Genomic DNA, 17,169 nt, shown 5'->3' on the forward strand with positions numbered 1-17,169 from the left:
ACAAAATCTGTATTAGGAAAACTATAAAAGTCTGATGAAAGAAATCAGAGAAGATCTAAGTAAATTGTGAGATATTCCATGTCAATTTTTCTGAATTGATCTATAGATTCAACATAATCCCCATCAAAATCCCAGCAAGTTATTTTCTGGATATCAACAAAATGATTATAAAGGTTATACAGAGGGGCAAAACACCCAAAATAGCCAGGATAATATTGAAGGAGAAGAACAAAGTCAAGGAATGACACTACTATACTATTAAGTTAAGTGTCGTTCAAAGTAAATGAAAATTGAAATGATCTGCTTCTGGGCAGGATGAAGTACCTTATGCTAAGGAAAAGTGTTCAAAAATGAGTTGAATTTATACAGCCAGTTTTTCCCTACAGGCATTTCCCAATTCTAAACATACGGCAAGATGTAGAAAATCAAGACTTTTCTCTGGGCAGAGGGCCACTGTTGAGGGACAAAGAAACAAATAGCAATTTTGGTGGACTCAAAGAAATAGACAAATTTGGAAAAGAATTCAAACACACACCTCGATTTCCCCTGAAGATTAGAGCAGAATTCTAAAGTTACACATACATATGGAAAACAAAATTTTAAAAGATAATTAGATCATATATGTTACTACTATACAAGATAATTTAGATTTTACTTTAAATGTAAAAATATTCTATGATACAGGCACAAAAATCCTAAATACCAGCAAATTAAGTTTAAATATACAGTCCATTCTGAAAAATGCATCATTAGGTGATTTTGTCATTGTGCAAACATCAGAGTGTACTTACACAAACCTAGATAGTATGGCCTTACAATTGATGGTATCTAATTTGGTAAAACAAGATACAGAAAACCTGGTTCTGTGTAAACAATAAAATTCTCCAACAATCTTCTTGAACTTCATTATTTAAAGCTGCAGAACTAATTATGCACTGGAATCACATCTGTGACTTCGAGTTTGTTTTCATGCATTTGTCTTCAGAATCTTAAGCCCTAGAGAAGTGCTTGAACCTATGAGTTTAAGGGCTTCCCTGAAGTGATTTCCCTGAAAGTATTTTCATAAGTAAATACAAAACCATATCCAACTAGTTAGGTAACAGGACTATGCCACATATCAGAGGTAGTGAATCTACAACTCCACAATCATGCACCCTGTGAAGTCACCAATATGGACTAAATATTCTATAACTAAACATTCTACAATATATTAGAAATAATACTGCAAGATACAGAAAAACACATAAAATTAAGAGCCACAAATAAATTTTCCTAGAAATTTTATAAATATTCTAAAATTTTATTGCCATCTTTCAATGATAACACACGAGTTTTCTATACTTAACCTTTGGTAAGATCAGCTCTACTTGGGGTATAAAAATGGCTAGATGTGTTTGATAACCAACAAATATAATCAAACTAAAAATCGTACGCCCCTGGTTTTCCTTATTCACTCCAAAAGATCACATTTTCTCAACCATGTTTCAAAGTCTATTCTCATTTATACACCACCAACTAGGTGGGGATGGGGGACATATATTGTAGGCTTTAAGAAAATCTGAAGTTGTCAAATACCTATACTCTTCCAGCAATGTGATGGACTTTTTTTAATTTAAAAATTAAGATTTACTATAAAAATTAATTTTAAACTCATGTGCTAGAACTAAGTACCCTCCATCATTTCAACAATGACCAATAGAGAGTTCGTTTAATTTCTATGCTAGTATAAAGGGTACAAACTATTATTTAACTGCAGTATTTCACTTTAAAATTCTGGGTTTTTTGGTTTGCTGGGGGTTTTTTTGTTTTTGTTTTTTTTTTTTTTTTTTTGAGACAGAGTCTCGCTCTGTTGCCCAGGCTAGAGTGCCATGGCGTCAGCCTAGCTCACAGCAACCTCAAACTCCTGGGTTCAAGCAATCCTCCTGTCTCAGCCTCCTGAGTAGCTGGGACTACAGGTATGAGCCACCACACCCAGCTAATGTTTTTCTATTTTCAGTTGCCCAGCTAATTTTTTTTTTTTTTCTATTTTTTAGTGGAGACAGGGTCTCACTCTTGCTAAGGCTGGCCTCGAACTCCTGACCTCAAGCGATCCTCCCGCCTCAGCTTCCCAAAGTGCTAGGAGTACAAGCATGAGCCACCGCACCCAACCTTTCACTTTAAAATTCTAATAAACCTGCTAGATAAGACATTACTAGGTCAGATATTAATACAAAGTATTGGCACACACTGTTGACTTACACACTTTAAAAAAAAAGTGTTCACCATTCTACCAAGTGAAGTATCCCAAGAATGGAAAAATAAGCACCACATGTACTCATCGTCAAATTGGTTTCACTGATCATCACCTAAGAGCACATTTAGCAATAACATTAATCGGGTGCTGGGCAGATGCTAGGGGAGGGAGGGAATGGGTGTATACACACATAATGAGTGTGATGTGCACCATCTAAGGGATAGACACGCTTGAAGCTCTGATTCGGGGGTGAGGGGGGAGGCAGGGCAAGGGCAATATACGTAACGTGAACTTTTGTACCCCCATAATATGCTGAAATTTAAAAAAAAAGGAATGAAAAAAAAGTGTTCAGTTAAATATGAATACAGTCTCAAGATATGTGCCTTTGTTGACCTGAACAAATTCAGTCACTGTTGGTTAGAACAATTAATTGATCAGATTATTTAGGCAAAGTAACTGCCTCTTAATCATTTTGGATGCCAATACTGATTTTTTTCTTCTGAATATACTAATAGGTATCTCTTGAAAGTTAACCATAAAAAAATTTTAAGCTATCATACTTAGCAAACATAGGAATTTCTCCATGTTCCAATTATAAATCTTTCATAGAAATGTTTAAAATATATTTGGCCCCAGTTATAATTTCTTCATGTTGTAGTGAACAAAGGTTTACTTAAAATAAATTAAAGTCACAAAAGAAGTTTTCTGGGACAATAAATCTTTAGGCTCACCATATTAAAGCAATTAAGAATTCTCTTTACTATGCATTACTATGATTTTCTCAAATTTGCCTCTGAAATGGTAAATGAATGAGATTGAAAGGATCCATCAGGCTATATTCAATATTAATAATGAATGACATATTAATAGACTAGATAATGCAAAACTGAACACTATAAATATGAGAATACATAGTCATCTTCATTTTGTCTTGCATCTACCTTCAAATGAAAATGCAGTTTCACCAATATATCTGTAATTACATAAAAAATTTGGCAAGATCATTGAAAACCTCTGTGTGAACAACAGTTCTTCACATTTAAGCAAAGACTTTTGTTTAACCGCAGTTGCAATAACAAATTCTCAAAGGTTCTTTTTCTCTTACCATAGTACAAACAATACAACATTAGTAAAGTCACAGAACATGTGTAGATAAAAGTAACAAGCCTTAGGGCTAGATTTTCACTATGTACTAGTCTTGGACAAATACTTAAGAACTATAAATCGACATTTAGTGATAAAATAAGAAAATAAAGAAAAGCGAGGCAATACCTAGAAAATAAATCTGAATGCCAGATGAACTACATAAATATACATAAAATTTAAATTCCTACCAAACAAAAATGAACATTTATAAAATTCTTTTTAAACTAGATGGGTACATGTCCTTGAGAAATTAAATATAGTAAAAGAATAGCTTTTGTAATTCCCTATATAGTCACTAGAAAGGAGATTTTAACATTTACTATTGTTTCATCTTACATAACAAACATTTTACATTTAAAAAAGCAATAAACAAATTATTGTGAAAATATTTTCCACTGAATTCTTCTAGTCCAACTGGACAGGAGAAAGTAAAGTGACTCCAAGCAGAGAAAAGCTTTCACTAGGAACTTCAAAAGAGATTATTTGATTTTTTTTTTTTTCCAATTTGAGTTTGAGCTTGTGAGATGGGGTAAGGGGAGAGGCACTAGCTTATTTTTTTCATCAAGCATTATTTCCTAAAACCATTCTAGAGTGATTCCTTGCATGTTCTTTCCCTGCATCGTAACTGTATACAATTGACTCCTAAGGGAAAAGTAGAGTTCCAAGAGACAGACAAGCAGGAATGAAGAAAAACAACTTACAATTTCAACAGAAATAGAACTTTACAAGTGGGAAATAATCCAAAATTAGACTTAGTCATATTAAAGTAAAAATGGGACGTTTCTCAAAGAAGACATTGAATTACTATTTTTGCCAACTGGGCAAAAAATAAATAGGCAATTAGACAAAAATATACCAGTCAATCTTATTGCTTTATTAATGGCTACAACTTTAGAATGGTCTTTACATCTACTCATATGCACAGATAACTATTAATACTATGCCCTAAAATAAGAAAGGGGAATATAATTATAAAATGTGCATGGAATTTTTTTCCATTTGTTTGTGTCATCTATGATTTCTTGCATAAGTGCTTTATAGTTCTCCTTGCAGAGATCTTTCATCTCCTTGGTTAAGTATATTCCTAGGTATTTTTTTCTTTGCAGCTATTGTAAATGGCACTGAGTTCTTAATTTGACTCTCAGCTTCACTGTTATTAGTGTATAGAAATGCTACTGATTTGTGTACATTAATTTTGTAATGTGAGATTTTACTGAATTTATCAATTCTAGGAGTCTTTTGGAGGAGATTTTTAGGATTTTCTAGATATGAGATCATATCATCAACAAACAGGGATAGTTTGACCTCCTCTTTTCCAATTTGGATGCCCTTTATTTCTTTCTCTTGTATTTCATGCTTGTGGATTAAAAGAATCAATATTGATAGACAGATAGATAGATAAATAAATAAAATCATTGCCCAAAGTGATTTACAGATTCAATGCAATTCCCACCAAAATACGAATGTCATTTTTCACAGAACTAGAAAAAAAAATCCTAAATTTCATGCAGAATCAAAAAGGAGCCCAAATACCCAAAGCAATTCTAAACAAAAAGAACAAATCTGCAGCTTTCATAGCACCTGACTTCAAATTATACTATACGGCTATAGTAACCAAAACAGCATGGTACTGGTATAAAAGTAGACACACAGATCAGTGGAACAGAATAAAGAATCCACAAATATTAATAAAACCATATACCTACAACCAATTGATCTTTGACAAAGCAGACAAAAAACACACACTGGGGAAAGGATACCCTAGTTAATAAATTGTTCTGGGAGAACTGGATAGCCACATGAAGAATGAAACTGGATTCCTATCTTCACCACATACAAAAATTAAAATGAATTAAAGATTTAAAAGTAAGACTTGAAACCATAAAAATTCTGGGAAAAAAACAGGAAAAATTCTTCTGGATATTGGCCTAGGCAAAGAATGTATGAATAAGATCCAAAAAGCAAATACAGCAACAACAAAAATAAAATAGAATTTTAATTAAACTAAAAAGTTTCTGCACAGCAAAGGAAATAATCAGCAGAGTAAACAGACAACTTACAGAACGGGGGAAAATATTCACAAAGTATATATCCAACAAAGGACTGCTACCCATAATCTACAAAGAACTCAAACAAATCAGCAAGAAAAAAATACATAACCCCATCAAAAAGTGGGGAAAAGACATGAACAGATTTTTTTCAAGAGAAGATATACAAATGGCCAACAAACATGAAAAAATGCTCAACATCATTAATCATCAGGGAAATGCAAATTAAAACCAAAATGAGGTAGGACCTTACCCTTGTAAGAATGGCCATTATTAATAAGGCAAAAAAACAACAGATGTTGGCATGCATGCAGTGAAAAGGGAATGCTTATACACTGCTGATGGGATTGTAAATTAGTACAACCTCTACGGTTGTACTAATGTACTTTCTGCATACGGAAAACAGTATGCAGATTCCTCAAAGAACTGAAAATAGACCTACCCATTCAATCCAGCAATCCCATTATTTACTTATATCTACCCAAAGGAAAATAAGTCATTTTATCAAAAATACATCTGCAATCATATGTTTATTGCAGCACAATTCACAATTGCAAAGATATGGAATCAATCTAAGTGTCCATCAATTGATAAGTGGATAAAGAAAATGTCGTATGTTTGTATATGTGTGTGTATACATATACATACACACACACAATGGAATACTACTTAGCTATAAAGGAATGAAATAATGTCTTTTGCAGCAACTTGGATGGAACTGGAGACCATTACCCTAAGTGAAGTAACTCAAGAATGCAAAAACAAATACCACATGTTCTCACAACTGGGAGCTAAAGGATGGGTATATATGGTCATAAAATGGTGTAATGGACATTGGAAACTAAGAAGCGAGGAGGGTCAGAGGTGGGTGAGGGATAAAAAACCATCATGTACAGTGTACACTATTCTGGTGATGGGTACACTAAAAACCCTGACTTCAGCATTATACAATTCATCCCTGTAACAAAGAACACGTGTACCCCCAAATCTATTTTAATTAATAATTATAAAATGAAAAGCAGCAAGTAATAACAGAACTTTGCAGTTTAAAATATTATCTGGCTAGCAGCTCTGATACATACTTTACAAAACATCTATTGAAATGTCCAGGAAAACAAAAGAATGAAAACTTTAAAGCTCATACCAGGACAAACAGTCAATACACTACCAGAATTTCTAGGCTGACAGATCTGTACAAAAAGCTTCTTCTACTGTAGATGGTTTTCAAAGTGTATCTACAGACCCTTGAGGGTCCCTCAGACCCATTCAGGCAATCCATGAGGTCCAAACTATTTTCATAATGATACTACTAAATAACTTGCCCTTTTCACTCTCAGTCTTTTGTGAGTGTACAGTGCATTTTTTCAGAGGCTACCTAACATAGGATAGCATAATAGACTGAATGAAAAAGAACAAGAGAATCCAGCTGTCTTCAAATTATACCATTGTTTAACTTGGAAAAAGGTGAAATAATACCACTCTTGCACTAAGTTGCTTTTTTTGCCTTGGAATATATAATTGTTTTTCACAAAAATGTTATTTCTGTTAATAGGCTTATTGTTATTTTTTTTTTTTTTTTTTTTGAGACAGAGTCTCGCTTTGTTGCCCGGGCTAGAGTGAGTGCCGTGGCGTCAGCCTAGCTCACAGCAACCTCAAACTCCTGGGCTTAAGCGATCCTACTGCCTCAGCCTCCCGAGTAGCTGGGACTACAGGCATGCGCTACCATGCCCGGCTAATTTTTTCTATATATATTTTAGTTGGCCAGATAATTTCTTTCTATTTTTAGTAGAGACGGGGTCTCACTCTTGCTCAGGCTGGTCTCGAACTCCTGACCTTGAGCGATCCACCCGCCTCGGCCTCCCAGAGTGCTAGGATTACAGGCGTGAGCCACCACGCCCGGCCTATTATTTTTTAATTAATATACATTTTAGGTTTTCATTTCTAATACAATAAATATCATTAGATATAATTCACATAAACAAAAGTTCTCTGTGGTCCTCAATAATTGTTGTATGTCCTGAGACCAAAAAGTCAGAACTGCAAGTCTGAATGGTCTATAAACCTTTTTTTTTTTTTATTTCAGCTCATTATGGGGGTACAAAAGTTCAGGTTATATGTATTGCCCACGTCTCCCCATCCCCCCGAGTCTGAGCTTCAAGCGTGTCCATTCCCTAGACAGTGCACATCGCACTCATCATGTAGGTATGCACCTATCCCCTCCCCCCATCCCCATCCCCCTCAGTCAGAACTTCAAGCGTGTCCATTCCCCAGGCAGTGCGCATCGCACTCATCAAGTAGGTATACACCCATCCCTTCCCCCCAGCCCCCACCTCTGTCCGATACCCAATTGGTGTTATTCCCAAATGTGCACTTAGGTGATGATCAGGGGAAACCAGTTTGCTGGTGAGTACATGTGGTGCTTATTTTTCCATTCTTGGGATACTTCACTTAATAGAATGGGTTCCAACTCTCTCCAGGAGAACCAAACAGATGCCATATCGCCATTATTTCTAATAGCTGAGTAATATTCCATGGTATACATATACCACATTTTGCTAATCCATTCATGAATTGATGGGCATTTGGGTTGTTTCCACATCTTGGCGATTGTGAATTGTGCTGCTATAAACATTCGGGTGCAGGTGTCTTTTTTATAGAATGACTTTTGTTCTTCTGGGTAGATGCCCAATAATGGGATTGCTGGATCGAATGGTAGGTCTACTTGAATCTGTTTAAAGTATCTCCACATTGCTTTCCACAGGGGCTGCACTAGTTTACAGTCCCACCAGCAGTGTATGAGTGTTCCTGTCTCTCCGCATCCACGTCAACATGTATTGTTTTGGGACTTTTTGATAAAGGCCGTTCTCACTGGAGTTAAGTGATATCTCATTATGGTTTTGATTTGCATTTCCCTGATGATTAGAGATGTTGAACATTTTTTCATATGTTTGTTAGCCATTTTTATATCTTCTTTTGAAAAATTTCTATTCATGTCCTTTGCCCACTTTTTGATAGGGTTGTTTAATTTTTTCTACCTGATTTTCCTGAGTTCTAAATAGATTCTTGTTATCAGCCCTTTATCTGATGTGTAGTATGCGAAAATTTTTTCCCATTCTGTAGGTTGTCTGTTTACTCTCATTCTGGGAAAATTTTTTCCCATTCTGTAGGTGACTGTTTCTTTGGCTGTGCAGAAGCTTTTTAATTTGATCAGGTCTCATTTATTTTTTTTTTTTGTTGTTGTTGTTGTTGTTGTTGTTGTTGTGATTGCCTTAGGGGTCTTCTTCATAAATTCTTTGCCTAGGCCAATGTCTGCAAGAGTCTTTCCTAAGTTTTCATCTAGAATTCTAATAGTTTCCGACCTAAGGTTTAAGTCTGTTATCCACCGTGATTTGATTTTTGTGAGAGGTGAAAGCTGTGTGTCCTGTTTTAGTCTTCTACATGTGGCTATCCAGTTTTCCCAGCACCATTTATTAAATAAGGAATCTTTTCCCCAGAGTATGTTTTTGTCTGCTTTGTCAAAGATTAGATGGCTATAAAAACCTTTTAAAGAACTTCATTTCCTTTACGGATACAAACAGCAAGTCCAAGAAAATAACTGGGAAGGAAAAATATATATATTGCCTTTTTTTTTTCTTTTTTTTTTGCATTCAAAGTGTCAATGATCATGTATATTATTTTTGTGGTCACTCATAATAGAAATAGTTGAAAAAAGACAGGGGAAGCCCAGAAAACAGTACATACCAAAAACTATAATATTAATATACTCCATCTGTTCAAATGATCATGCAGTAGAAGACAAAAGAATATTCCATTTCAACCCAGCACAATCCCAACTAGATAATCGCCATAAACGTGAATAGGCATTCCAATTGAAATTCAAACAAGAGTGCAGACAAGAAAAATCTATGCCCTGTCAGCTATTAATAACAAGCACCAGGACTGGATGAATCTTTCATCATTTAAAGAAAGAAAAACAACATCCTCACGAAAATACAGAAGAAAAGCAGAACTTTAAAATAAGTTACTGTAAAATTCCATTAAAAAAATAAAGTTTTTAGAGAACTTTTATATCAAGAGGATGCCAGAGCACAAAACATCTTAAGGAAAAGAAATAAGAAAAGGAAAATAAACTAATAAGAATAGAACTAGAAAAGAAGAAAAAATAACAAGATAAGATTAAAAGGAAAGTAGGTAAAGCAAAAAGTAAATATCGCACAGAAGGGTAAAAATTCTATACAAAAGAAATACTTGACATTAGGGAAAATTAAATCTTTCATTTCAGACCCAAATTCAAGACTTCCTAGAATGCTGGGGGGGGAGAGAATGGGAAAAAAAGAATAAATCAACATACTACACAAAAATAATCAAGATCTCAAGATGACAATTTTAAATATGCCAAAAGAAACCAGAACACTTAGAACTAATACAAGAATAAAGACACCCACATGTCTTTCAAACATACTTGAGGCTGAGCACAATGGCTCACACCTGTAGTTCTAGCACTTTCGGAGGTCAAGATAGGAGGATCACTTGATGCCAGGAGTTTGAGACCAGCCCAGGCAACATAACAAGAACCCCGTCTCTACAGGCTGGGTGTGATGGCACATGCCTGTAATCCCACCTACTAGGGAGGCTAAGCAGGAGGATCACTTGATCCCAGGAGTTCAAGGCTGCAGTGAGCTATATTGTATTACTGCACTCCAGCCTGGGTGACAGAGCAAGATCCTGTCTCCCAAAAAAAAAAAGTTCATGAGTTAGCAGTGTATTTAAAGACAATATGTGCTTTACCTCCTCTAATGAGAGACACCAATAAATAATAGGAACTTTATAAAAATATAATACAAAGCAATTGGAGAAGGACCAGATGATGAGAAATTTTTCAATAAATTTCCAAAATGTAAAGAAAAAGACAGAAACCTATTGACAGATAAAATAGAGCACACCCCAGAACGGTGGAGAGAACTTCACTGAAAGAGCGGAAAGAGTTGACCATCAGCAAAGCGAGAGATGAGAGGAACAGCTCCCAATCTGCTAGGCCACCAACCATAAGCAAAGAGACTCATCACTTTGCTATTGTATTTGGATTGTCTTAGTCCATTCTGCATTGCTATAAAGGAATACCTGAGGCTGAGTAATTTATAAAGAAAAGAAGTTTATTTGGCTCATGGTTCTGAACAAGTAAGTATGGCAAGGTGAGGGCCTCAGGAAGCTATTACTCATGGCAGAAAGTAAAGGGGGACAGACATGTCACATGGCGAGAGAGGAAGCAAGAGAGAAAAGGAGGGGAGACACACTCTTTTAGACAACAAGCTTTCACATAAGCAGAGCAAGAGCTCACTCATTACCACCAGGATGGTACCAAGTTGATCAAGAGGGATCCACCTCCATGACACAAACATCTCCCCGAGGCCCCACCTCTAGCACTGGGGATCAAATTTTGACATGATCCTGACTTTAGCATTACTCAGTTCATCCATGTAACAAAAACATGTGTATACCCCCTAAATCTATTGAAATAAAAGAATTCTACAAACACACACACACAGAAAGAGTAACTCTGTGAGGTGATGGAGATGTTAATTAGCTTGACTAGTAATCATTTCACAATATATATATATATCAACACATTACGCTGTATACCTTGAATATACACATTTTTTGTCAATTACACCTCAATAAGGATTAAAAAGAGAGTAAATAAATAAAATGCTAGAAAACCATAAATATTGATTTCATCACTACATAATAAGAAGTTATAAGTCAAAGGACAAAACAAACCTAAATACTCTTATTTTACTTTTCCTAAATAAAAATACATATGCTGAAAAAAACTTCAGGAGATTGAGATGGGACAAATATCTAAACTGTATCATGGAAATCTGTGCAACTGTAAAATAAAAAAAAGAATGAGGATTATCTCTGTGTGCCAATACTGGGGAGAGGAGACTCAACATATACTGTCAAGTAAAAAAATAGGCAAGGTACAGACAGTATCTGAAAAACCACCTCTTGGTGGAGGTGGTAAGAATATAAGTAAATGTATTTGTTTATATATGCATAAAGAAATTCTGGATGGATACACTAAAAGCTAACAGCAATGGTTACTTTTCTGAGAAGGGGATAAGTGGATGGGGAACTTTTGGAGAAACTTTGTGTGCTTTTAAATTTTTGTCAGCCATATTTAATCCATTCAAGTAATTTTTAATTGGCCTTCAAACTGGAAATGTAAATAGAATTTTAATTTGAAAAATTGCTACTTCTTATTACTATTTTGGATGCTATATTCTAACCATGTGTATTAAACTTAAAAACTGAACAGCTCATTATCCCTTCACTGTTTGATGGATCAAATTAGACAAAATGAAGAGGTTGTTAATAGAGCTAAAGTCCTAAAATCAAAGTTATCTTTAAGATTTTAAAGATATACAAAAATGAAATTCTACTACATTCTACAAAAACAGTATGCATGTTTCATAGTGTAAATTTTCAAATGCATGTTTTGGCTTGTGATTATCTTTCAATTATTTTTTAGAGCAATTTTTGTGAAACCACGGATAAGTCAAAAATTCGTGTTATTTTCGAATATGAGTTCTGTCGTGGAATCAATCTAGCACAGATAGCTCAAAATACCAGTGAAGTGTTTGGGAAGGATGTGGCTAATGAATGCACAGTATGTTGATGGTTTGAGAAGTTCCATTTTGGTGATTTTAATCTTGAAAATGAGCCAGATGGGTGACCTGAGACCAAGGTGGATAATGATGAGTTAGTTAAAAGCTGTAGTGGAAATGACTCCATCTTGAACTACACATGAATTAGCAGCAAGGTTTGACTTTACTACTCCAACAATATTGAATCGTTTGAAACAAACTGGCAAGGTAAAGAAGCTGGAAAGATAGGGTCTGCATGAATTAAACGAGCATCGGAAGAAAAATCGTCTCAAAGCTTGGCTTTCTTTGCTGTCACGACATAAAGGTGAACCATTTCTACACTGTATTGTTACATGTGATAAAAAATGGATTCTTTTTGACAATCACAATCATTCAGCACAATGGCTGGATAAAGAAGAAGTGCCAAAACATAGTCCAAAACTGAATATTCATCAAAAAAATGCTAATGGTATCTGCTTGGTGGTCCAGTGCTAGTATTAGCCACTATAGCTTTGTGAAACCTGGTCAATCAGTTACAGCGGATGTCTACTGCAACCAATTGGACAAAATGATGAAGATGCTTGTGATTAAGCAGCCGAGACTGGTCAACAGAGACAGGCCGATTCTCCTGCAAAACAACACGCAACCACATGTCGCACAAACAATGCTGCTCAAACCAGAAAGGCTAAATTTAAACTTGGAAACTCTCTCTCATCCACTGTATACTAGACCTTCTACCAAATGACTACCACTTCTTCCAGGCTTTGGACCACTTCTTGCAAGGAAAAATAATCAATTCTCAACAAGCTGTGGCAAACGCCTTTTGTGATTTCATCAACACTGGCTCTCCAGGCTTCCTCACTGCTGGCATAAACCATTAAGATGGCAAAACTGTGTCAATAGTTTAGGTGCATAATCTGATTAATTATACTGCTTTTTGTTTGAGATATAATAAACTACACTTTTGATTCGAAATCAGACATTTCATATTTAATGACCTAATATTAGAAAATAATACAAGAAAACATTTAGGAGATAAAGGGCTTCATAAGCAAGACAGAAAACCCAGGAAATGTAAGAAATATATTGCCAAACTTGACTATATAAAAATGAATTTTTCACTTATGGAAGAACACCATATAAAAAAATATATAGTGGCCAGGCACGGTGGCTCATGCCTGTAATCCTAGCACTCTGGGATGCCGAAGCGGGAGGATAGCTCGAGGTCAGGACCAGCCTGAGCATCAGTGACACTCCATCTCTACTAAAAATAGAAAGAAATTCTGGACAACTAAAAATATTTATAGAAAAAATTAGCTGCGCATGGTGATGCATGCCTGTAGTCCCAGCTACTCGGGAGGCCGAGGCAAAAGGATTGCTTAAGCCCAGGAGTCTGAGGTTGCTGTGAGCTAGGCTGACACCATGGTACTCTAGCCGGAGCAACAGGGCAAGACTCTGTCTCAAAAAAAAAAAAAAATGTATAGCAAGAAACTGAAAGTACTTACAAATCCACATAGTAAAAACATCAATTGACATTTATTGAATGCTTCCTACATGTCCAATACTTTTCTGAGGGCTTTACATATAATGTTTCATTAAATTCATATAACAAACCCAAATTACATAAGAGTAATCTTTGGCAGGAAAAGTTTTAAGTACCTTGGGAAAAACCGATCCCCCAAAGCCAGTGAGGAGCAGAGCAATGAACAACTCCAGTACTCTGCTCCAGAACTACCACTCACCCTCACATTTCAATACATTGACTTCCCTACAGGTCAGGAAGGAAAAGAGTACTACTGGCAGTGGTATACAGAAACGAGCTCTCTTATCTGCTGGAGATGAATGTGTTCATTTGGAAGGCAATTTGGTAGTAGTTACTAACATTACCCATGACCTTGAAACCAAACATTCTACTTTTACCTACCCTAAAGAAACATCCACCTATGTATGCAAAGATGTTCACTGAAACAATGTTAGCAACAGCAAAAGACTAAAAGCAATCTATCTGTTTACATCTTCTACAATTTCTTTTCTTAATGTTTTGTAGTTCTCCCTGTATATGTCTCTCACCTCTTTTGTTAAACATATTCCTAGATATTTAATTTTCTTTGAGGCTACTGTAAAAGGTATTGCATTTTTGATTCGAATTTTGGCTTGACTGTTATTGACATATATGAATGCCTCTGATTTGTGTGTATTGATTTTGTATCCTGAAAGTTTACTGAATTCATTTATAAATTCCAGGAGTCTCTTGGTTGAATCCTTGGGGTTTTCTAGATATAATATCATATCATTGGCAAAGAGCGAGAGTTTGATCTCATCTGCCCCCATTTGGATGCCCTTAATTCCCCTCTCTTGTCTAACTGCTCTAGCAAGGACTTCCAGCACTATGTTGAATAGAAGTGGAGATAGTGGACAACCTTGTCTGGTTCCGGTTCTAAGTGGGAATGGTTTCAATTTTTCCACATTCAGTATGATACTGGTAGTGGGTTTATTGTAAATGGCCTTGATAATTTTAAGGTATGTCCCGTCTATGCCTATTTTGCTATGAGTTTTTATCATAAAGGTGTGCTGGACTTTGTTAAATGCTTTTTCTGCATCTATTGAGAGCATCATATGGTCTTTGTTCAAATGGAAAAATTACCTTACTCATGGATTGGTAGAATCAACATCGTTAAAATGTCCATACTACCTAAAGTGATCTACAGAATTAACACAATCCCTATCAAAGTACCATCAACATTCTTTACAGATCTAGAAAAAATAATTCTATGCTTTGTATAGAACCAGAGAAGAACTTGTATAGCCAAAGCAATCTTAAGTAAAAAGAACAAACTGAGAGGTATCAGTCTACCAGACTTCAAACTGTACTACAAGCCTATAGTAACTGAAACAGTATGGTACTGGCACAAGAACAGAGATATTAGACCTTTGGAACAAGACTGAGAATCCAGAAATGAAACCATCCGCCTATGGTAATCTAATCTTTGACAAAGCAGACAAAAATATACACTGGGGAAAAGAATCTCTTTTCAATAAATGGTGCTGGGAAAACTAGATAGCTACATACAGAAGATTGAAACTGGATCCCCACCTCTCACTTCTTACAAAAATCAATTCAAGATGGATAACAGACTTAAACCTAAGGCATGAAAACTTAAGAATCCCAGAAGAAGATGTAGGGAAGACCCTTTCAGACATCAGCCTAGGCAAAGAATTTTTGAAGAAGACCCCCAAAGCAATCACAGCAGCAACAAAAAAAAAATAAATGGGAGCTGATCAAATTAAAAAGCTTTTGCACAGCCAAGGAAACTATCATTAGAGCGAACAGACAGCCTCCAGAATGGGAGAAAATATTTGCTCTATACACATCCAGTAAAGGGCTGATAACAAGAATCTGTCTAGAACTTAAAAAAAATCAACAAGAGGCCAGGAGTGGTGGCTCACACCTGTCATCCTAGCACTCTCGGAGGCCGAGGCAGGAGGATCGCTTGAGGTCAGGAGTTCAAGACCAGCCTGAGCAAGAGCGAGACCCCGTCTCTACTAAAAATAGAAAGAAATGATCTGGACAGCTAAAAATATATATAGAAAAAAAATTAGCCGGGCACGGTGGCGCATGCCTATAGTCCCAGCTATTCGGGAGGCTAAGGCAGAAGGATTGCTTAAGCCCAGGAGTTTGAGGTTGCTGTGAGCTAGGCTGATGCCACAGGACTCTAGCCACGGTACTCTAGCCCGGGTAACAGAGCAAGACTCTGTCTCAAAAAAAAAAAAAAATCAAACAATCCCATCAATAAATGGGCAAAGGACACGAACAGAAACTTTTCCAAAGAAGACAGAATAATGGCCAGCAAACATATAAAAAAAATGCTCAACATCTCTAATCATTAGAGAAATGTAAATCAAAACCACAATGAGATTATCACCTAACCCCAGTGAGATTGGCCTCTATCAAAACATCCCAAAACAACAAATGCTGGCGAGGATGTGGAGAGACAGGAACACTCTTACACTGCTGGTGGGACTGCAAATTGGTGCAACCTGTGTGGAAAAGAATTTGGAGATACCTCAAAGAGCTAAAAATAGAAATACTGTTCGATCCAGCAATAGCACTATTAGGCATCTACCCAAAAGAGCAAAAGACATTCTATAATAAAGACATCTGCACCCGAATGTTTATGGCAGCACAATTCACTATTGCAAGGATGTGGAACAACTCAAGTGCCCATCAATTCATGAGTGGATTATTAAAATTTGGTATAGTTATACAATGGAAGAATTATAAGAAACGACGGTGATCTAGCACCTCTTATATTTTCCTGGATAGAGCTCGAGCCCACCTTCCGAAGTAAGGTATCACAAGAACGGAAGAATAGGCTCCACATATACTTGCCATCAAATTGGCACTAACTGATCAACACTACAGTGCTCACACGGTAGTAATATTCTCCAGGGATTAGGGGTTTGGGAGTGGGTAAACTCACAACTAATGGACGCTGTAAGCATTGTAGGGGGGAAAAGGCACACCCCAAATCATGGTTTGGCTGTGGCAAAGTCATAACGTGTAACCAAAATGTTTGTGCCCCCATAATATCCTGAAATAAATAAAGCCAACAAGCCAAAAATGAAAAAATAAATAAATAAAAGCAATCTAAAAATCCACCAATTATAAAATAATAAAATATAATGCAACTTTACTATTAATACCATGCAACACTTAAATAATGTGGCAAATCTCTATGCATTAACATAGAAGTATCTCCAACCCATATTGTTAAGTGAACAAGAAAGCAGTCCTGGAATATTTAGTATGATTCATTTTAAGTCAAAAATAAATATAATTTTTTTACAAAACCTTCAGTGTGTGTGTATATACACATAGATATGTAAATGAATGTGTTTAATAAAAATATGTATCAAACACTGTTTACCTTCAGGAGGAGCAGGCCTAAAAAGCGATTTTCACCCGATACAATTCTATGCTGTTTATATCTTTTTGAAAAACATAATATGCAATAACCACAAAATCAAAACTATTACTAGAAATGGGCAAGCAATATAGTTTAAGTTTCTACCACTTAGAATCATACTAAAAAAG

At 35.8% G+C, this 17,169-nt stretch overlaps 1 protein-coding gene across 3 annotated transcripts in view; it reads right to left on the minus strand.

The window, feature by feature from the left end:
- Positions 1–17,169, minus strand: part of RNGTT (RNA guanylyltransferase and 5'-phosphatase) — a 279,755-nt gene that overhangs the window by 165,602 nt on the left and 96,984 nt on the right. The window lies entirely within an intron of this gene.

The sequence above is a fragment of the Eulemur rufifrons genome, chromosome 15 (genome assembly GCF_041146395.1).
Source record: "Eulemur rufifrons isolate Redbay chromosome 15, OSU_ERuf_1, whole genome shotgun sequence".
In the NCBI taxonomy this organism is placed as follows: domain Eukaryota; kingdom Metazoa; phylum Chordata; class Mammalia; order Primates; family Lemuridae; genus Eulemur; species Eulemur rufifrons.